Genomic DNA, 23187 nt, shown 5'->3' with positions numbered 1-23187 from the left:
TGTCTTGTTAATGATTAATCTTAAAAAGTTCCAAGAAAATGGTGAGTCAGCTATTTCTCCCCAGGAACATAGCATGTTGGTTGATGACATCTTGTGAAATTTGTTTCTGGATGGCATGTATAGACAGAGTATTATTAGTCCACCATTCAAGAAATGAGTAAAGTAGCTAATCCCCACAGGTATACTCTGATTTTTTTCTGTACCTGAATCAAGGTAGCTAGAACATGTTTAAGGACTAAATGTAAGCTTCAAAAAGTTATGTTTCAATGGGGTAACCTGATAGACCACTGGACCCGGGTAAATTCATGTAAGCTTCATCATATTACCATTAGAGATTGATTTAATTTTTAATTCCGCTGGCAGAATTGGAGTAATTTCGTAATTCTGAGTTACTCTTGTAACATATAATTATTAATAATCTCTGCTGCTTCTCCAGCAGAATTAATCTGCAGCATTTGGTTTTCAAACAGGCCTGGAAAAGGGAGCAATCATTCTATGTTTAAAAAACACTGCAGAATAAACTTTAATCTGCAGTAATTTTATAAGCCTAGAGGGACAGCTCCCTCTTTTGCCCTGTTTAAAAACCACTGACTGCACTGATGTTCATGCCCCTTGGCACCCTTACACGCTCAGATTATATAAGGTTTATATATTCTGAGTGTGTAAGGGCACTGAGGGGTATGCACTTGGTATTTAGCAGAGCTATTTCTTTGTGCAAAATGCTTCCTTACATTCATTCTTGGATGCAAGGGTGCCTTTTGCACTATGAAAATATCACCAAATGCCCACTCTGCCATGCGAAGGAATTCTGCGGAATCTTGCGGAATTTTAATGTCATTGAAATCAAATTCTGCCCACTCCTACTGCCGATGTTCTGCAACATGCAACAGGCTACAGAAAGCCTGTGCACAACTACTGGTGATTACACCTGCGGCTTCTGTATGTTTACGACATCTGACTTGCTACTTAAGGGTCTCAAAAACACATCCAATAGTCTCTTTTGTATGTATTTGTTTCCTAATGTACCTTTGTTGAGGCAATGTGATTGGATGCCAGTAGGGCATGAAGAGAGGGAGGGAGAATTTTTTTTAAAAAGGGACATCTATCTTACATGTAATAGACCATGCCTGCAAACATGCAGGGGATGTGAGAGTAATGTGTGTGTGTATTGTGTTGTTGTGATGATTAAGTTTGTTAGAAATGGCTTACCACTAGATGGACATGTGGCAACAGTATGAGGTGCTACTACTCACCATTGAGCCATATGTCACTGAAATCCCCAGCAACGTTCAATAGGTGACTGTCGAAAGAGGTAGCTGTCATATGTGCTTCAAGGAAAAGCAGCATACACATCAATAAAGCAGGCAACTTGCATGTTAATGGAGTGCCAGTGGTGTCTGTTGTGGAACAGGTGTGCATTGTGTGCTGAGGTTTCTGAAGTTGCAACATGGGTGCAGTCAATGGCACCTAACATACAAGGAAAAGCCTTGCCTTTCTGCAAGTGAGTATGGCACAGCACTAAACTGATGCATTCTTCTATTGATGCATCTCAGTAAGGGTGGGCGTAGTTCGCGAAGTAGCGCTACGCGAAGCTACGCGAAGTGCACTTCGCACTACGCGAACTTCACGTAGCACTACGCGAGCTGTGTAGTAGCATGTTCGCACTGTGCAAGATGTGTTTTCAATGATTGCACAGTGCGGACAAGCATCCGGCACTATGCAATCATTGAAAACGGCATCTTGCACAGTGCGAGCTGTAGTTTTCTGCTGCTCGAGTAGATTATTACTCGAGCTGGAGCTTTCTCAACGCGAACTGGTAGTTTCTCATTGAGAGTGGTCGCAAGCATGCGCAACCACTCCCAATGAGAAACCTTACCTCCCCGCGTTGAGAATCTCGCCGGGATGTAATTTTGCTTGCTCGCGGTCACGAACATGACGTTCAGGACCGCGAACAAGCAAAAAATGAGCGCTGCACTACGCTACGCTGCACTACGCGTGTTCGCACTGTGCAGCTCGCGTAGTGCGAAGTTGCGCAAACTTCGCAAACACCGCGAGCGTAGCGTAGTGCTTCGCCCAGGCCTACATCTCAGTCCATGATGCAGGCATTGAGACTGACTTAGCTGTGAGATGAAATGGTTGTCTGAGCTAACCATCTGGAGAGATCCTGAAGCCATAATAAAGAAGTGCATGCATCCAGTATTGTGACATGGGCATGAACAGCCTGGGAGTTGCTGTCAGCGAATCAAGCTCTCACTCCCAGTCTGCAACTATGTCAAGGGTCACATAAGGTAAAAAGGGGTGTCTGGCAACAACAGCTGACCTGGTCATGCCAAAGATGTTGATTCTTTCCCTATAAACTCTCTCTCTCTCCTCCTCAAATAATGATTCCTCAAAATGAGGAGCAAATCAACCATGTTCATTGACATAGCGAAGGCAGCCAAAGAGGTGGTGTGTGTGTTCCTCTTTTATGTGGCAGCCTGGCTGTGATAGGTTAGTGCTGAAATGTGTTTTAGCTGGAGATGAGTGGTGGCCTTAAGAGCAATCAGTCAATTGATTTCTGGTGTGTTGCAAGTATTGTAAACTGTATAAAAATCAGAAGCTTTTGCTTCCAAGAGAAGAAAATTATTAAACATTACCCGTCTCCTAACAATAAACAGACTTTGCTGTAAAAAAGAGTTCACCCAAAATATTTCTCCTTGATAAATAAATCTACAGAATTGCCATAATAAAAAAGAAAAATATTTAAGATGAAGGAAATATGTTTTAGTACATTTCTCAGATTTTAATACAAACTTTAACTAATTGTGATATTTAAAAGGTGCTAACTGAAAAATACGTTTCCTAATATATTTCTCCATTTACTTGTTAGTTCTCTTCTTTTCTATGGAAGGATGTTACAGTAGCTGAGACTGACCATGTGCATTGCTGTAGAGTACATTTACTACTGTTTTCTGTCTTTTTTTGGAAGTAGTAACTATAGAAAAGTAGATTGCTTATAGGATTGGGCTTCGTCGTTTGTGCGCAGATGCATGCCCCTCCCTAGCCCCTCTCTTCTAGTCCCATAACTCCTCTTTATTCATCCCTTAACCCCTCCCCTTTATTAGTAATCATTACCCATTCTCCAACCACTCTCCCCATCCCACGCATCCCTAAAATATATACCCTCGTGTGCTGAATCTCCATATGTAGATAGGACAGATGGAGGAGCGGACTTCCACAAGTACATTGTGAATAGCATTTTGTAGTATGCTTGCAGTACTATTGTAGTACTGTTTAATGTATTACAATGTGCAACTCATGAATGTGTCCCAAAATCTATCAATTAACATGAATCCTATAACATTCCATCTAGTCCATAAAACCTCATCCCGACCAAGCATGTGTTAGTCAAGCACCAGACCAAATCCAAATGGTCAAACCACCTTAGTACACACCCTACATACACATATGATGTATGCAAAGACAAGTGCACATACGTGCTGTACATACCTGATCTCCATTACACAAGTACAGCTGCACAACACGTATCCATGATTCATAGCGAACACACGGGACACTGCACATGCATTATTCCCGCAATGAACACATATAACACCCCCTCGCCCCTGGCAATGAGAGAAATCACGAACAATTCTATCAACAACAAATGTTCGACTGACCCAACTCTAAAGCTGTGTTTCATATTACACCATAGGCAACTCACAATATGTAAAAAACGTCCTAAAGACAGGTATGCGTTATATAAATACCAAAAACACAACACAACAGGTTTACTAACATAGCATCACATTTTACAACATTAAATGCTAACGAAAAGCAGACAGCACATAGGCACTGCATTACATTGAGTTGTTTGTATTGCGACTTCTTTCTTAAGTACTTCCCTCTCCTACTGCCATAAATAACCACTGTTTCTACTTGTAAAACAGTCACAACCCAGTTCATGCCTAATTTAAAAAATGTATTTTTTTCGAAAATGGAGGTGGGGGTGGGGGGGGCGTGGGGGGTGTTCTGCATTTCTGCAAATATCATAACTCACTTTGCATCGTATTAAAAATGCCTCTGCGTGATGTAAAATATTTTGACCATCGCTATATGTATAAGAATGTACTGCTCTTTGAAAAGTAAAGCCACCATTGCATATTAAATTAGTGGATTTAGAACTTTAAGTATGGTTTATCAACTTTATAGAGAACATTTCTTAAATATTTTGATTATAGTTGGTTACATCGAATGGGGAACATTATAGTAGGCAGCAACTCGGATATCACGACATTAATTCATTTCACTGCCTTTGTCTTTGGAGTAACCATTATATTATTGTGTGTATCCATACAATGATTACCTCTTTACTGCTTTATTTGATTTAGATTAATGTTGCAAGACTTTTCATCCATATCTTATTATGTTCAGAATGATTCTTCCATTTGAGACTGGAGCTAATTTATTTGATTAATGAAATGAACGCAACTGATATACCGCCCATACATCACAAGGTTACAACCACTAATGACAGATCAGTTTGTTTTTCTAAATAAACATATACACTTAAAAAATCAAAGATAACCAAATTCAGTAAACGTGACTCTCTACTTGAGGTTACATGTATATCATATTTAAGAGACCATTTTCAGAGACCATACACTTTTGACTGTTATCCAATCCACCTAGCATTTGTCGAATCAAAGATGTGGTCCTTTCTGAATATATCTGTGGACTTTGGTAAAAAAGGGCAAAATTCATAAAGGGTTTATATAAAATGCGTTTGCGATGTCATCACTCTGTTGCACCATATTTTAGCTCTCTCTTTTTGACCTAAGATTGCGACATTTTAGCAGTGTTTTCTGTGGCCAGTGAACCATCGACTTATCTTGGGGTGGTAGGTCTTCTTGGCACGCAGTGAAATTATTGGAACACTTCATGAGTGACTCTTGAGATCTGATGACTTTTTATTTAAGTTATATTGGCCGTGTGCAGTAAAATGTACTAAAGCTAATTTTTTCAACATTTTCTCAGGCGGATATCCCTTTCAAATAATATGCGTCATGTATACTTGACATGTACACTTGACAACTTTAAAATGCACCAGTCATGACTGTCCAGCACCTGCATTACCTTCCAGTTTTCTGGTGTTTCATGGCTTCGGACAGAAAATGCCTTTTTTTTCGTGGTCACTCACATTTTTTGATGACTAGTTGTGTTAGTTTTTAACTCTGCACACTAAGGCACTGCTATTTGCCCAGTGTATGTGCTCTGACCTAAAAAACATGATAACATTTGCTAATTGGAAAATTTGACCTATTAGTGCTGCCGCTGCTAAAACGTGAAAAGCTGCTTTCAGAGCAGAGCCCATGGCTTGGAAGGATGGCCTAAGGAAAGAATGCGACCCTGCTTATCACCCATACCCACTGACTTGTGAACTGAAAGAAATGTACAACTCACCCCCAGCAAATTAGATAACACATCTGCACCTGCAGACACGGAGAAGAGGAATGAAACTGCATCTGTTACCTGTGGGGAACCCAGAATGACTGGAATTGAACCGCCTCTACACAGGACTGAGAAGTGGGCTCCATGGATCAATTGCCTGACCTCCTGGGTCGCTAAAGGGACACTAACACTTTGCAAGATGCCCTTTACTGGCAGAAGAAGTAGTGTTTGCTGGGATGGTGGAGAGCATTACTTTTGACATCTCGATGATACTCTGCCCACCACATTTCTAAATGACTGTTGCCCCACCAGTCATATTTGTGCATTACAGGGAACCACTATCACAGAGGTTCTGTTCAATGTACTAACGGTTTGGTGGATGGCTGTGATCAGTTTTGACTGGCGCCCACCAAACATTGACATTTTTTGTTGTTCAGATGCAAACTCCCAATGTGATAGTTTGTTTCTGAAAAACAAAAAACTAAGATACTCCACACCCTGTTTTGTCCCAGGATGTAGAATCCAGTTTTTTTCCTGTCCAGTCGGGTACTCTGCAACTCTTGTTAAGGAATACCCCCAATCACCTTCTCCACCAAACCCTAAAGCAGGTCCTAAGTTTGAAGGTAGAAATCTTTAACTGGGGAAGGTACAAAAGCACCAAGCTGACAAGAGAAGGCCAACATGCAAAAAATACAAAATTTCTCATTCTGAGCTTTACCCACCAAAACCAAGGGTTTCAGCAGGATTTCCTCCAATGGCAATCTGACTTAAAGAAGACTTAATCAGATACAGCCTTCAACCTTGCCCTACTGGATGATTGGATTTCATAAAACAATAAGGATCTGATTTAGAATATGGTGGAAGGATACTTTGTCACAAATGTGAAGGATATCCTGTCCACCTTATTACAAGTGTATTATATCCTAATACCCTAAAACTCATATGCCAAACTCTAAATGAGGCCATAAGTCAGGAGGCAAAAACTTTGACCAGAAAAACCTGCTTGGATTCACACCATTAGTCTGGATTTCATTACTAACATTCCAGCAAGCAATACCTTCACTATCATTTTAGTAGTTGTTGACATGTTATCAAAAATGGCACATTTCATCCCTCTCAAAAATATACCCACCGTTGCAGAATTTAGTCAAATATTAATTGATCATATTGTAAGACTGCATAGTCTACCGCCTAAAATCATCTCAGGTTACAGAGTTCAGTTCACATCTAAATTTTCACTCTGCGATAAGTTAGGAATAGAGGTAGCCTTGTCATATGCCTTCCACCCACATACCAACGGGCAAACTGAATAGGTCAACCAATCCCTACAAACTACACTAAGATGCTTACTTGAAGTAATCTAATAGCGATTAAATTGAGCGTTAGCAAAAGACATTCTACGTATAACTGTCCCGACTGTTAAGTTGACATAAACCGAGCCTCCATCTTAGTATTCGTGGCGGCCATTTTGTCTGCCCTGTGCTGCCTCGTGTCGATCATGTGCTTTGTCCTATGTCGCTTCCCATGGCCCTTAAATCTGCCCAGCAACAGGCTATTATTAGCTTTCTCGTGTTCTGCCACTGACCGTTAGGGTCTGCATCTGTTAAGGGTTAGCCTTAGATTGGAATGTGTTAGCCGAGACCCCAAGTCTGTTAACTCCTCCCACTGATCGATCATGTTTCTCGATATTGTCTTATATGTATATAACATGTGCTCTTGTGTTTTGTACTGCCTTCTTTCTGACCCCTGTGTGGGTATAAATAAAGCACGCAGCCTTTGTTCCATGTGCTACTTCCTGCAGTGCCGAAGGGTGCTGTTCGAACCGTAGCACCACCTCATGAGGTGTAATAAACGTTTATGTTTTGTATTTCCAGTTTAGGTGCCAACTTCTTCCTTTTGGGTCTGAGGACTCTTGTACACAGAAGGGCAAACCCCTTGTACTAGCGGGCTTAGCTGAGGCCTGCACAACAAATTGGCGCCCGTCACGTGGGGCTCATCGGCGACTCGGATGCCTGAAGGATTGGTCGTGATGAAGGTTTGGAATATCGCCAAGGAAGCGTACGCTGCCGGAGGAGACTCGAGTCTTGGCATCTGAGGCGTTTCTTTCCTTCTTTCTGATCTGACCATCCAGGTGGCGCCGGTCATCGACTGAGATGTCTTCTGTGGGTTTGCCGTACAGCGACCGTTTGGTCGAATTTAGAACTTGGCAGTTGGATTCTGGACAGCCTATGATTGGTAAGAGCCATTTTGCGGCGGCTATCGTTGGTTCTGTATCTGAATTAGTCTAGACTCTGAATCTGAATCTGAAATCTGAATCTGAATGTATATATGTGTTGCAACTCATATAGGCAGGCATGAGAAGATATTTCTCATTTATCTGATCTGAACGGCCCAACGTACTAAGAAAGTACCTTAAGTGCTATTTTAAGTATAATACTGCATATCTTGCATTATTTCTGACATGCCTGTTTTTAGCACACTTCGAAAGTTGTGCTGCTTCTGCAATGGTACCAATTTGCGACTTGAGGAATCACAGCCGGCTCCCCCGGAAGGGACGCCAAATAGAGTTATGTGTTTAAAATTTGGTCTTTCTGCCATAATGTACAGCAAATTGTGGCACAAATATACCAAAAAGGATCCTGAGTTACGGTGGCCATTGCATGGGTCATTTGATGCGCGAAAGATTGAGTGTGTGGAGCGATGTACGTTTGAGCTAAAATCTAGACGTGATATGTTTGAATGTTTGCGTATGTGGGAGAAAGAGGTGCGACAACAAGAGAAGCGTGAGCAAGCGTTGATTGAGAAAGAGCTGCGAAAGGATGAGTATGAGAAAGCGCGGGAAGTCAAAAGGAAAGAAGAGAAGGAGAAAAAGGAGCGAGAGGAGAAAGAACGTTGGTTACAGGTGGCTGGCCAGTATCCTGTCTGACAGCCTCTCTATCCTGTCCTTAATAAATCGCAAGATGATTTTTTGTTATTAGATCGATATTCGCCTCCGTCAGCCGTTCCGTCCGCTCCAGTCGATGGTGACGAGGATTCTGATACGGACAGACAAAAATCACGGGACACGCGGTCTATGTTGACTGCTGGACGTGCAGCCGATCTTCGACAAGCTGCTCGTAAAGCATTGCGTATTGTTGAATCTGCCTCTGACCTGTTTGCCATGTTGAAGGGTTGGTCAGAGAAGGAACAGATATATTTCACTTCGGTATTTGCTGATGAAGTTGTTGACGTGTTTCGTAAACATTCCCTGACACTTGAACCTAATGACGTAGCAAATGATTGTAAACAGCTTCGTGACGGTTCTTTTGTTTATTCCCAGGTCGAAGACACAATTAGACTACTGGTTAAGGTACGAGACAAAGCAGCCCAGTTGAAGGACCAGAAAAAGATTGCGGAAAAAGAGAAACAGCCCAAACCGACTGAAGAGAAGCAGTCCCCTATCTTCGTGACAGATAATATTATACCAGTTGAAATGAGACCTATGCGGGAAGCCGCACCTTTGTACGTTCCTCCTAAAGGGGCGGGTGATAGTGTGATGATAAATTTTCCGGGGATGCTAAGGGATATTTCATTTATAATTGGGTGTATACTCCCTGGAATAGAGCAGATGTAATGGCGCTTAAAGCAGCGTTGCCTGATCCACGTAAAAATCCAGCAGCCTTTTATGAGGAAGTTGAGGGCGCCTTAAATTCCAGTATTATGAGTGTAGCTGACATAGATCTGTTCTTTGGGTTAATTCTGCCTCCAGATATGTGGCGGACTGTTTGAAAAATTGATGATCGCGCCATTCTGGGGGCCGAATGGAAAGATCTAGAAAAAATAGACGCAGACAGAGAGCCCGCCCAAATGCCTCATCGGGTAAGATATTAGATCTTCCTGCAGCGATTCTAGTTAAACTTAAGACGGTTATACCCCCTAAAAAGATAGACTGGACTGTTTTAGCTTCCTGTAAACAGAAAACGGGCAAATCGGTTTCTGACTTTTTTACATGTTTCGAGGAAGCCTTTCATGACTTTAGTGGATAGTCTTTAACGGACGATACGGGTAGGCATTTGTTTGTTGATAAATATGTTACCAATCTGTTACCCAAGATAGCCAGCCATTTAAAAGCTAGTGAGAGTTCTTGGACTACATCTTCCCCAGCATCTGTTTTGACCATGGCTCAGTATTACGAGCGATTGGAATTAGAAGCAAAAGGTAGCAAAGACAAGAAAAAATGAAGAATTAAAGACAAAAGTCATGCTGGCTCAGGTTTATTGACCGCCCTCTAGAGGTCCTGACAGAACGTATGATAGAGGTTACGAGAAAGGCCGATGAGGATTTTCAAACACCCCTTATGCTCGTACGGATTTGCAAATAAATCAGTGTGCGTATTGTAAGCAGTTTGGTCCTTGGATGAGTGATTGTCCATTGCGTGTACAGCACATGACGAGAGGGCAGGGACAAATGAGAAATCATTCAGGGTTTTCGGGATCTAGAGGGATGAATGATCGTGCCCGGTTTGATGTGAATGGACGTGCGCAGAATGGTCAGAATACTTTTGATAGAAGAAATCAATGCCGAATGTCTGATTCTGACCAGCCTGAATTTTATGATTCTGTTCATGCATAGGATTGCGTAGGATGGGGTAAGAAATCAGTTGAAGTTCCAGTAGATCAGACGGGTCCCTATGTTACAGCACATGTTTTGGGTACTACTGATCGGTTTCTGGTTGATACAGGAGCTACTCATAGCACTTTGTCTCAACAATTGGTTCCAGGGGCTCCCCTGTCTGGCATTACTATTACTTCAATAGGATTTGATGGAACGTCCTCCCTTAGCCCATTATCACAGCCACTCCCACTGCACATTGAAAAATTTAGTGCTCAATGCCCATTTTTGCTTTCCCCTAATACACCTGATAATATTGCGGGTTTGGATATGCTAAAATATTTCAGAGCCACAATATGCTGTTCTCCTGAAGGAGTACCTGTCATATTAAATGATAATCACCCTGAACCCGACAGAATGTGTGTTGTTCAAGAGGATGTTGCCTTAGCTTCTCTTCCTAAAACTTTGTGGGCCACTTCCGATACTGATGTGGGCCAGATGGTTATCCCTCCAGTTCAGATACGTGTCAAGGAGGGTGCGGTGCTGCCTCGCCTGCCACAACACAGGATTTCACAGGAGGGTGAAGAAGCACTCATACGAATTGTACATGATCTTATCAGAGTTGTTGTTGTTGAGGAAGTCCCATTTAATGTTTGTAGCAGCCCGATTCTTCCTATTCTGAAGAGAGACACTGATACACGTGTCTATCGGTTTATTATCGATTTGAGGGAAATAAATAAGATTGTCATACCGCAATATCCTGTGGTTTCTGACATTACCACTCTTCTTACTTTGGTCCCTCCGACTGCTACTACATTTTCTGTGATTGATTTGAAGAATGCCTTCTTTTCAATCCCTATTCATCCTGATAGCCGATATCTGTTCGGTTTCACCTTGAATAATCGATCGTATAGATTCTGTTGAGTTCCCCAAGGCTATACTGAAAGTCCGAGCATTTACAGCCAAGCATTGAAAAGAGAACTTGATTCCTTTGTCTTGCCGGAGGGTGTGGCTCTCATACAATATGTCGATGACATCTTGTTGGCGGCCGACACCCCCGAACAGTGTGAAGAATGTACATTGTCTTTGCTTTCCTTTCTTGCTCTGCATCACCATAAAGTTTCTTGAAAGAAGTTGCAATATTCTAGACCAAAGGTAACCTACCTGGGTCACCTTTTGTCTAAGGAGGGGCATGCACTGACATCAGATCGTATACAAGCCATTTTAGACACACCAGTCCCTACTACACAGAAGGGAGTACGTGCCTTTCTGGGTCTTACTTCCTTCTGTAGACAGTGGATTCTGGGATTTTCACACATTGTTAAGCCCTTGTTAGCGCTTTTGACGAAAGACACTCCAGTACCCCTTCCATGGACAGAAGAGTGTAAAAATGCTTTTCGGCAGTTGCGGCAAGCTCTTTGTTCAGCACCAGTGTTAGGTACACCAGATTATATGAAGCTATTTACATTGTATGTCCATGAGAAAGATGGCTGCGCTTTATCAGTTTTAGTTCAGTTACATGGTGATAAGCAACGTCCTTGTGCTTATTTTTCAGCAGTTCTTGATCCTGTTGCTAGAGCATTACCTGGGTGTTTTCGCTCAGTTGCAGCGACAGCTGTGTCAATACGGCAAAGTGAGGGAATAGTGTTGTCAAACAAACTATTAGTGTTAGTCCCCTATGCTGTTGATGCCCTTTTGAATCAGACAAATAGGCAGCACTTAACTAGTGCGCGTCTGACAGGATATGAATTGACACTGTTAGCTCCCCACATTACATTGAAGAGATGTGCAAATTTGAACCCAGCTACTTTGTTGCCGTATCCGCCGACTCAGCCTCAGTCGAAGGAAACGCATGATTGTATTTTCTTGACTGAGGAACAGACAAAGGGTCGCATTGATCTACAAGATACGCCCTTTCCAGATGTGGATGGCAAATTGTGGGTTGATGGGTCCTGCTTGAAATTTTCTGATGGTACGACGTCATCTGCGTATGCAATCACTACGCTTGAGACAATAGTGGAGACAGCTCGCATACCACAGATATCGGCTCAAGCAGCCGAATTGATAGCTTTGGCACGAGCGTGTGAGCTTAGTGCTGGTTTATGTGTAAATATTTATACGGAGAGCCGCTATGCTTTCGGAGTAGCGCACGATTTCGGCCTGCTCTGGAAGCAAAGAGGCTTTCTGACGTCTCATGGAATGCAGATAATGCACGGAGAATTAGTGCATAAGCTTTTGATTGCATTAACATGCCCAAAGAAAGTAGCCATAGTGAAGTGTAGTGCACACAAGAAGGTGACAGACAAGGTTGGACAAGGAAATGCCTTTGCAGACCATGTGGCACGAGAAACTGCAATGCAAAGAAACACTACTGCTATGTACGTAGTGAAGTCACAGGCTGAGAGATGGCATGATGCTAGGCAGGAGGTACGAGAGATACAGAGGACAGCCTCTGACAAAGAACGTGAGAAATGGTCTGAAGAGCGAGAGCTGAATGACGAAGGTTGTTGGAAGAATAAAAAGATGGATAGATGGAAGCTGCCTATAGCTTTCGTACAGCCTATGGTTCAGATGGCACATGGACTAGCACATGTTGGAGCTTCCGCAATAACGAAAATGCTTACGCAAGTTTGGGAGCATCCTGAGATTGCTAGTACAGCTAAAAGAGTAGTACAATCTTGCTTGATCTGTTTACAGTATAATCCTGGAAAAGGAACGCGAGTTTCGTCTGGAGGTTTTGCTACACCGACTGCACCATTTGAAGTCCTGCAAATGGACTATATTCAGCGTGAGTGTTGAAATAACCTGAAGTACGTTCTAGTGGTGGTTTGTGCTTTCAGTAAATGGATTGAAGCATACCCCACGAAGGACAATACTGCTATTACTACTGCTAAGGTGTTATTGAAGGAATTCTTCCCGAGGTGTTTGCAGACTCCTATGGAATGATAACGGACCTCATTTTGTTGGGGAAGTTATCAAGTATGTTTTTAAAGGATTAGGAATCAAGCAAAAGTTCCACACGGTGTTCCATTCACAATCGGCAGGATTGGTGGAGAGGTATAATGCTACTCTGAAGTTAAAGATCGCGAAAATTCAAGCCTCTACACTCTTGACCTGGCCAAATGCGTTGCCATTGGCTTTGATGTCCATTAGATCAGTGCCTCATTCCAGAATGGGTCTTACCCTGTATGAAGTAGTATTTGGGTGTCCAATGAACATTTGGGGAGTTCCGAAACCGAGCTCTGTGTATGATGTACCTTGTGTCTTAATGAGTGACTATTTGGAACAATTAACTGACAGTTTGGTTTCTATTCATCAGCAGGTTCGAGAAGCACTCCCTGACAGATCCGAAGGTGAAGGCCATGAGCTCCGTCCTGGTGATCATGTCATGGTGAAGGTCTTTGAGAGATCCAGCAGTTTGGAACCGAGGTGGCGTGGACCAGAGCAAGTCCTCCTTGCAACGAGGACGGCAGTTCGAGTCACCAACAAGAAAAACTGGGTGCATGGCACCCATTGTCGCAAGGTATTGTCGACCTTGGTGGAACCTGCTGCGCTGACCGATCACCAGGAAATCTTGACCGCGGAGAAGAGCCCTGCTGTATCCCTGATGAATCTGATGAGTTCTTCCCAGACCAGACGACTTCTGGAGCAACGCGATACAATCTCAGGCTAAGAAAGTGTATTGTAGTTTTGTTTTTGGAGCGAGACTGGTTGAGCAACCGCCCTGGATAGTGGAAACGGAATGCCAATATGACAAGGGAGGGGGATCAGCCCTGCGTAGTGTAGCGACACCTGTCTTGATCTGTGGTGAAGAAAACAACGTCTATCCTCGGGTTAAGAGCTCATTGACTAATTTTCATTTTTGTTTTTGTAGTATTTCCAGAGACAATAGACAATTGGCTTTGCTACTATGATATCTACTAGGAAAAATATTTTAGGTGTGATAGGTGTTTTTGTTGGTTTGACCATTATAGCTGCAATTACTTGGTCTATTGAGGTGATGATTCCGGCTCGTGAAATTCTTGTAGTGTCTACTACTCCCATCCCAGAGGAGCATCATCATTTCACTCTTCCATATCATGAATGAAAACATAGAGAGTTTTACCTTAATAATACGTTTGTTCAAATGCTCCACCACACTCACAATGCAACTAATACCACAAATTGCTGGATATGTGGTATGATTCCAGCACATCAGAAGAAAGGTGGAACGGCGTTTATTCCACTTCCTTTTTCACATAATGGTTCTTGTCGAGCTTGGTACACTCTTCTTTTTGATACTAGGAAACCTGCAGTAGGTGGACTTCTTTTCCGGTTGAATAAAGTGTGTTATCAAGATGAACATGGGTATCCTCAAGCAAATGGAACTATATGGGAGTGGGAAGAATACCGACCGGACAATGTTTCTACGCCATATGTTTTCACCCATACCAGAGACTCTACCACGAGTAATGAATCTGTAATTGTTGTTACACGGATTAAAGCAGACCTTTGCGTACAAAGCACTGGACAAATTCTAGTTGTTGTCAGTGACTGTATTACTGTATTAAATTTAGATGGAATAAATGATAGTTCCTTTTTGGCTTCACATAACACATATCTAGTATGTGGAAGTCATGGTTATCATAAACTGCCAGTAGGGTGGTCCGGTGTATGCTATGTATCTTTTCTATTGCCTCTCGTTTTCTTGGCACCTGCTTCATATCATCGAGATTTTAAATTGTTCAGAAATATATCAATGAATCGTTTCAAGAGAACTGTAAAGATTGATGAGGTAGATCAGACCGATACTAGTTTGCAATAATATGTTGATTTCAATCTAGGTCTGTTCTCTTTTGTGGGTACTGCATTAAATAGTAGGAAAATTCAACGACTAACTAGGGCTGTGGATCCTGCACCAATGAAACTACTGTAGCCCTTGGTAATATCACTGACGAGTTGCAAATTGCTAGAATTGTAACTCTCCAAAATAGAATGGTATTAGATGTAATGTTAGCAGATAGAGGAGGAGCATGTAAAATTATTGGTAGTAGTTGTTGTGTATTTATTCCTGACAACTCGCCTTCTGTATATGATGCTATCTTGAAATTGCATAAAATAGCCACAAATATTCATACCGAAAATGGAAGCTGGACTTTTGCTGGTTGGTTCTGGTCATTAGTTTCTGCTTGGGGTTGGAATTTATTGACTGTATTATGTATTACTATTGCATTAATTTTTTTTGTGGTGTATGTATTCATTGTGGTCCAATGCTATGTACTATGTGTATAACTGCTTGTATACCCTCCAAGAGAAGTGCTGCAAAGGTACAACAGACCCTGGATAAAGAAGTTGTTGAGATGATGAACATAGATATACGAGATGTGAATTCAGATTACCGTAAGAGAGCACATGTCTTTAGCTAACGCTAAAAGGGTCGTCTGAAGTAATCTAATAGCAGTTAAATTGAGCGTTTGCAAAAGACATTCTACGTATAACTGTCCCGACTGTTAAGTTGACATAAACCGAGCCTCCATCTTAGTATTCGTGGCAGCCATTTTGTTTGCCCTGTGCTGCATCGTTTCGACCATGTGCTTTGTCCTATGTCGCTTCCCATGGCCCTTGAATCTGCCTAGCAACAGGCTATTATTAGCTTCCTCGTGTTATGCAACTGACCGTTAGGGTCTGCATCTGTTAAGGGTTAGCCTTAGATTGGAATGTGTTAGCCGAGACCCCAAGTCTGTTAACTCCTCCCACTGATCAATCATGTTTCTCGATATTGCCTTATATGTACATAACTTGTGCTCTTGAGTTTTGTACCGCCTTCTTTCTGACCCCTGTGTGGGTATAAATAAAGCACGCAGCCTTTGTTCCGTGTGCTACTTCCTGCAGTGCCGAAGGGTGCTGTTCGAACCGTAGCACCACCTCATGAGGTGTAATAAACGTTTATGTTTTGTATTTCCAGTTTCGGTGCCAACTTCTTCCTTTCGGGTCTGAGGACTCTTGTACACAGAAGGGCGAACCCCTTGTACTAGCGGACTATCCACGTACACAGGACAATCAGGTCAGGCCTTACCCATAGCCAAATTCACTTATAATAACAGCATTCACTCAGGCACAAACAACACACCCTTCTTCTTCATGTCAGAACAACATGTTCGGGTCTTCCACATTGATATATCAGGAGTTTCTACTATGCTATCTACAGTCACAGAAAGATTAGAACAACTGTGTGAGATTCAAAAACATGCTAGGACAATTTTAACAAAAGCCAGATTGGTCATTAAGGCACAAATCTGACAAGCAGAGAACCCCAGCACCTATATACAAGGTTCGAGACAAGGTATGGTTATCAATATGACACCTACAACTAGAAGGCCCAAGGAAACTATGACCACAGTTATAGGTACTTATGACTTCATCAAGGTAATTAACCCATTCACCATCAAGCTACGGCTTCACCCTGAATACACTATCCATCCAGTTTTTCACATTTCACTGATCCCGCCATACTATCCCGCCACACAAAAAAAACTCACTCCCACCTTTTCTGCTAAATAGCCAACAAGAGTATGGAGTTCACCATATCTTGGACTCTAAACGATCTCAGGGAAAGCTGCATTACCTTATAGATTGGAAGGGTTATGACCCTTCAGAGCGTTCCGGGGGAACCTGCCTCCTCAGTTCATACCCCTCATCTGGTGAGACGATTTCATGCCCTCTACCCCACCAAACCATGGCCTTTAAGACTGTCTTTGAGAGGGGTGACTGTCAGAGTTCCTGCACAGCTTACCTCTCCTGACTATCGCAATATAACGGCATGACTCATGTCATTCTTTCTAACACTTATGAATGAATGAGCGTCTTTTACACTGTCTTTTGAACATATGACATGCTGTTGGTAAGCTCCAGCTGGAGTTCTCAGGTTTGTTTGGAAAGGCTTAATAGCTTTTACAGATGTTTTACCATGCATATGCAATGTCAGGTTTCAGGCGCCACAGAAACAGCAAGAAAATCCACCAGAATAAACATCAAGCAACTGGCATAGATGACCTCAACGTGAACATTTTGGAAGACAGCCCTCATCAAATGAATACCCTGCACCTGTTCCTTGCAATGCACAATTAGAATGTAACCTTTGTGAACATTCTAAAACACCTTCTAAAAGACAGCCTCATCAAATTAATCATCCACACCTATTCCTTGCTGGAAGCAGTTAGAACACAGACTTTGTGAGTATTCAAAAACACCTTCAAGAAGGCAGCCTTGTCAAATTAATCATCTGCACCTGTTTCTTGCTATAAGCAATTAGAACACGACCTTTGTGAACATTATAAAGCATCTTCTAGAAGACATTCTCATCAAATGCATTATCTGCACCTGTTCAGTATTACAAACAATAAGAATGTGACCTTTATGAACTTTCTAAAGCAGTCGTATTTAAAGACCATTCACATTCCTCCATTTTACTTAGCCTCTTTGCCTGCCAATCACCTTTCCAGGCTTCCAGTACTCTGTCTTGCCAGCTCCCTTGATCATCCTGCTCAGATCTCAACGCAAAGAAGGCCCCGCATTAGTCTCATACCTTGATGGAAAAAGGAAAAAGAAAAGGAGAGACACAGATTGATTTTACTATGAGCTGCGCTCAGTCACAACATCATGCTGCAAACAAAGGTAACCAGTGTTTTTGTTCAACTTTTACATACTGTTGGCAGGGCTCTGCCAGAAAGGACTTGGGTGAAGCTAACCCCATCCAAATGTGTTTGTGGGGTTGCTGCTAAAATCACACTCACTACAGTTTCAAGAACCTTGATGAAGGGGCTTCTACAGACAATCTAAATAAAATCAAAACAACAACAAAACTAAAGGTCGGTTGATATTTGAAAAGCTTTCATGAGGTGATACCTTAAGAGAGAGAGTTAAACTAGACTAAAGCCTTATTATTTGTTTGTTTATAGGTACCATATCTGCCGGTATCACATTCATCAGACTGGTACGAATGCCTGCTGCTGTGTTGATATTGAGTTGACGAACCACAGCATTTTTGACTCTATGTGCTCTCTCCATCCCAACCCCTTTCCCCCTGGGATTTGCCACAAGAGCAGTGTCTCCTCCTGATACCCAAGGGCAAGTCTCGGTAGATTTCGGTAGCTAGCGTCAAGGCTCCATTGGAATCATCTGGGATCCAGGTAGGTGGCTTATGACAGTATTTGTATATATTAGACTTACTTAGCATGATAAAAACAGTCTAGTAGTATTTTCCTTTAACAAACCCCGTCTGTGTGCATCCTACCAGGTTGGGTAATAATGGATCAAGATGGAGAACAATACGTTTTGCAAATATTTTATAATCCAAATTGACTACCAAGATAGGTTGACAGTTTTGCATAGTTTAGGCTCTTTGACATCTTTGAGAATGAGACAAATCAAGGTTTCCTGAAATGTTCCACTACATATTTCTTTTTAAATGAAGAACAAAAATAACTTAAACATTTTAGTTAAAAAGTGTTTTGAAAAATATAGATAAAATTCCGTTGAGAATCTACCTGAACCAGGAGCTTTCCCTTTTTTGAAGCAAATTCATAGAATTTAGAAGTTCATTTGCAGTAATCTCTTCCTGCAAAAGAGATAAATCGAAAGATGTATCATCTTCCTCAGAGAGAACTGCTGTATGGGAGAATCAGAAGTAGAAAAAAATTAATTATATAATTTAGAATAATATGTTTTAAAACAGCCAAGATCTCAATACCCTTAGAAAGGATACCCTTAGAAAGGTCTATATTAGTATCTTTTGCAATAGTTTTAATTCTAATCATTTGTTTTTTAATCCTAAAATGGTGAACTAAAGGGTTTGCCTGCCCTATTTGGTCCTTCACAATATTTGGCACTAGATGTACCAAGTAAGATGTCTCATTCTCTACAGAGACCTTATTACATTGAAACTTAGCCTTTCATTAACTCATCAAGACTTATAGTATATATGTTCCACTACTTTTATATGTTTTAGGATATCAGATGCTTTTTGGTTATTCAGAGTTTGTTATTTGGAAAAATTCAATACTTTTTCATTCCTGGCTGTTACTTTAAATGAATCACAAGGAATTTGAGATGTGGTGTCAGAAGTATCATTTAGAAAAAAAGTCTTGAACACAAGTTTGAAAATGATGCGTAAACTGGGTTAATATTTAATTATTAATTAACTATGATTACACAATTTTCGCAAAAATCCTTGCCTCAAGCATGGATGATGTTATACCCCTGCTTATTAAATTTGATCAGGCTGGTTAGGATGTTCTCCAATATTCTTGCATCAGGGAAAAGATAGCCTGATCCTCTGGTTGCATTATCTCTTGACGCTGAAAAAGCATTTGTTCGTAAATTGGCAATTTATGTTCAAAATCCTTCATTGGATTGGTTTCGGACCCAAATCCATTTCGTTCATCAAGCTGCTCTATTCTGGACCATGGAAGCTTGTTTCCGGTCCAGGGAAGGCATGGCTTGGCAGTTCGGGCTGGACTGTTCCCATGAGGCACAGGGTCAGACTGATATGCATATAGCCATGTCTGAACTGGGGTGGCAGAGTGGGCTAAAAAACGGTGATGGATTAAACCCAGATCTTTTGACTGGGTGTGAGTGTTTGATTGGTTCAGATGTTCCATCCATTACCACCCCGTTTTGTCCCGCTATTCTGGACCACGTCGTTGTGTTTCTATTAATGTTTTTTTATCTCGTACTTTAATTTGCACAGCGGTTCCAGCAAAGGTTGTCCCCTTTCTCCACTTTTATTTCTTGTATGTCTCGAACCCTTTCTTGAGCTAAATTATCTGCTTATGCAGACCATATTTTGGTCTACCTTTCGAAACCCTCAACCTCAATACCTCCCTTTTTGCAGGAGATTGATTTATACTCAATAATATCTGGATATAAATTGAATTTCTCTAAAACTGAGATTTTACCTTTAAATTCCTTGTGTTACCAATTCATGTTCTCTGACACCAATTTTAAGTGGTGTCCATCTAAAATTAAATACCTAGGTGTCTGGTTCTCGCCTACCATCCCACAGACTCTAACCCACAATTTTAGTGCATTAAACCTTAAGATTCAAATCAAACTCTCTTTTTGATCTCCTCTCCATTTATCCTGGTGGGGTAGATTGGATACTATCAAAGTGATGATTGTACCTCTTATTCTTTTCTTGCTTTCTATGTTACCTTTTAAATCCCCAATTACTATTTTTGCCAAATTAATTCTCTCTGTACTAAATTTCTCCGGAATACCAAACCTGCCTGTATTGCCTTATCTAAATTAATTAAACTAAGAAACGAAGGGGGTGTAGGGTTTCCTAATTTTAAACTATAGCATACTGCCTTTTTAATTAGACAAATGCATGCATTAGAAAGACAATATCAAGACTCACCATAGTTGGATCAATTTTGAACATTCTCTATTACATGAATTTTTTTTAAATTATATTTGTTTTATGACCAATTGCACTTTTATTTCTAAGCATCCTATCTTAAAATACTTCCAACACCTGATATATTACTGTTTACAGATGGCTCTAATTTTATCAAGCTTTTCTTGCCTCCTCTATCTGGTATAATAAATTCATTAAGCTTCACCATTAACCAATCAATTTCAAACACTGGAATGAGAAGGATATTTTATATGTTCACCAACTAGTATCCCATACCCCTGTTATACCCTTTACTACATTACAAGAACACTACGATCTACCTTCTTCTTGCTTACCCCAATACTTCCAACTATCACAGGAACTTCAATAATTCTTATTAACCAAAAATGTTCCTGTTGATTCCATTCTATTTACTACCTTGACTCCTGTATACAATTTCTCTTCTAATTCTAATCCTAAAGCTTCTTTCATATGTAAACCTGTATCTGCTCCTATCTCCGATAGACCAAAATCCTTGATTGAAACAGCCTGGGAACAAGACCTTTCAATTTCCCTTTAGACTCAACAATGGGATACATTATGGCACAGAATTTTTACCACCTCCAGAGCTGCCAATATCAAGCAATCCCTATTTTTCTTAATCAATAGAGTGGTTCATACACCCGTCTTTATTCATCAAATGAATCCCTCTACTTCTCCTCTTTGCTGTTCATGTCTTATCTCTAAGGGCGCATTACTTCATCTAATATATTACTGTCCTAATGTTTTTAAATTTTAGAAATCCATTTGGTCTAAATGTTCTAAGATATTTCAATGTTGTATCCATTATCAATTCGAAATGTTTTCCTTGGATCAATGTCTGTTGATGTTCATGACACCTCCTTGAAGTTGAGATTGTTTGAAATTTGTATTGCTTTAGCATTTAAAGTTATTCTTACTTGCTGGAAAGATAATTCTAAAGTATGTATGTTAACATGGTGGAATCTTATTTGTGATGAGCATAGAATTTCCATTATTTCAGCTTCAATGTTATCTAAAAAAAGAAAGTTAGCTTTGAAGGAGGAGAAGTGGGATTTAGTGGTGAGCTCCTGCCTCTCAAGAGATCCTCAGGCCTTTTGGAAGGCTGTACGGTTAGTTCTATCTCCCACCCTACCAGCTGACACAGTAACTGTCCATATCTCTCCTGAGACTTGGGTGACCCACTATGCTGGCCTTTATTCATCTGACTTTTGCTATAGAGGATGCCCCATCACAATTGAATCTAACATGCCAAAACCTTGTTTTTAATGAAGGGGAAGCCCGGAAAGCGATTGTTAACAGTAAAGGTAAGAAGGCACCAGCCCCAAATGAAATTCCTTTGGATTTATTCAAGGACAACCCAGTATTCTGGTCCCCGGTACTTACTGCTGTTTTTAGCTCAGTTTGCAGAGAAGGAGTCCCAAAAGCCTGGCGTTTATCTGTGAAAGGGCCTATTTATAAAAAGGGGATGTGCATGATCCTAGATGCTATCACCCAATATCTCTTTTATCCTCTTTGGCCAAAGTAATCGGGAGAGTTGTACTAGACCGCCTCCTGGACTGGATAAATGCAAACCATATTTTGTCTCCTACCCAGTACAGGTTTAGGAAGGGTCTAGGCACGATCGAACAGTGTCTTAATCTGCACCTCATTCTGGCCATACATAATTATGCGAAGGGCACCTCTATTCATTTAGCTTTTATGGATTTAACCAGTGCGTTCAACTATGTCTCACGCTCTAAGTTGTGGGACATTTTTGTAAATATGGGTGTTGACCGGGTCTAGTCTCCTTTCGGAGGATTCTCCACCACGATCTCTCAATTACAATTGGGTATGGCTATGCTGGTGAATGCTTAGAACAATTTTAGAAATAAGCTTGGGGTGCTCCAAGGATGGGTCCTTGCCCCAATCTTTTTTCTCCTCTAAGCAAACGATCTGGAAAAATCATTAGTTAGAGTCGGGGCTGATGCGCCCCAGGTTGAGAATAAGGCTGTGCCAGCGCTTTTCTATGTGGACGACGCAGTCCTTATGGCAAGGACTGCGATTGGCCTAAAAAAACGAAACTCCAGTTATGTTAACTTTATTAAGGACTTTGGGGCTAGAGCCAAACTACAAGGAAACCTTTGTTCTGATTTGTGGCCCCAAAAAAACACTAAGTCCTGCAGCCTGAATATAGAAGGTAAAGGCTGGAAAGGGTTAGCTCCTTCCCGTATCTAGGCCTGGGCTTTGATGAAGGTTGTACGTGGCATACCTGAATAAATATTAGAATAACAAGATTTACACGCACAATTGGTACTACTTAATACCTTGCAAAGTCTATAGGTAAAAAGCCCATAGCCCCAATTTGTGAGATTTATAAGAATAAATGTATTCCGATCTTAACATATGGTATGGATTTTATGGAACTTGGTTATTCTTCCTTGTTTGAGCACCGAGATCTAATTGAAAAAGGGGATCGACAGAGGGTTTTGGCGAGCTTCTGGAAACACAAAGAATTTTCTAGGTAATATATTGAAGTACACAAAAAAATCCAGGGGTCGGAAACTACAACTCTGAACGCTATACTTCCCTGAACAAACCAAACCATATGTGTGCACCAACTTCCTGGAAAATGCTATACTAGAAAATAGTATTCAAATACACGAATCCCCATCACTTAACCTTAGGTGACATGCTTCCTCATCTGGATAGATTTGAGTCATGGTTAATGAATTTTTCTGAAATAGAGGCCCATGTAACATTCCTTCTGTTGT

Source organism: Lissotriton vulgaris, chromosome 10 (assembly GCF_964263255.1).
Source record: "Lissotriton vulgaris chromosome 10, aLisVul1.2, whole genome shotgun sequence".
NCBI lineage: Eukaryota > Metazoa > Chordata > Amphibia > Caudata > Salamandridae > Lissotriton > Lissotriton vulgaris.
This window is presented reverse-complemented; position numbering follows the sequence as displayed.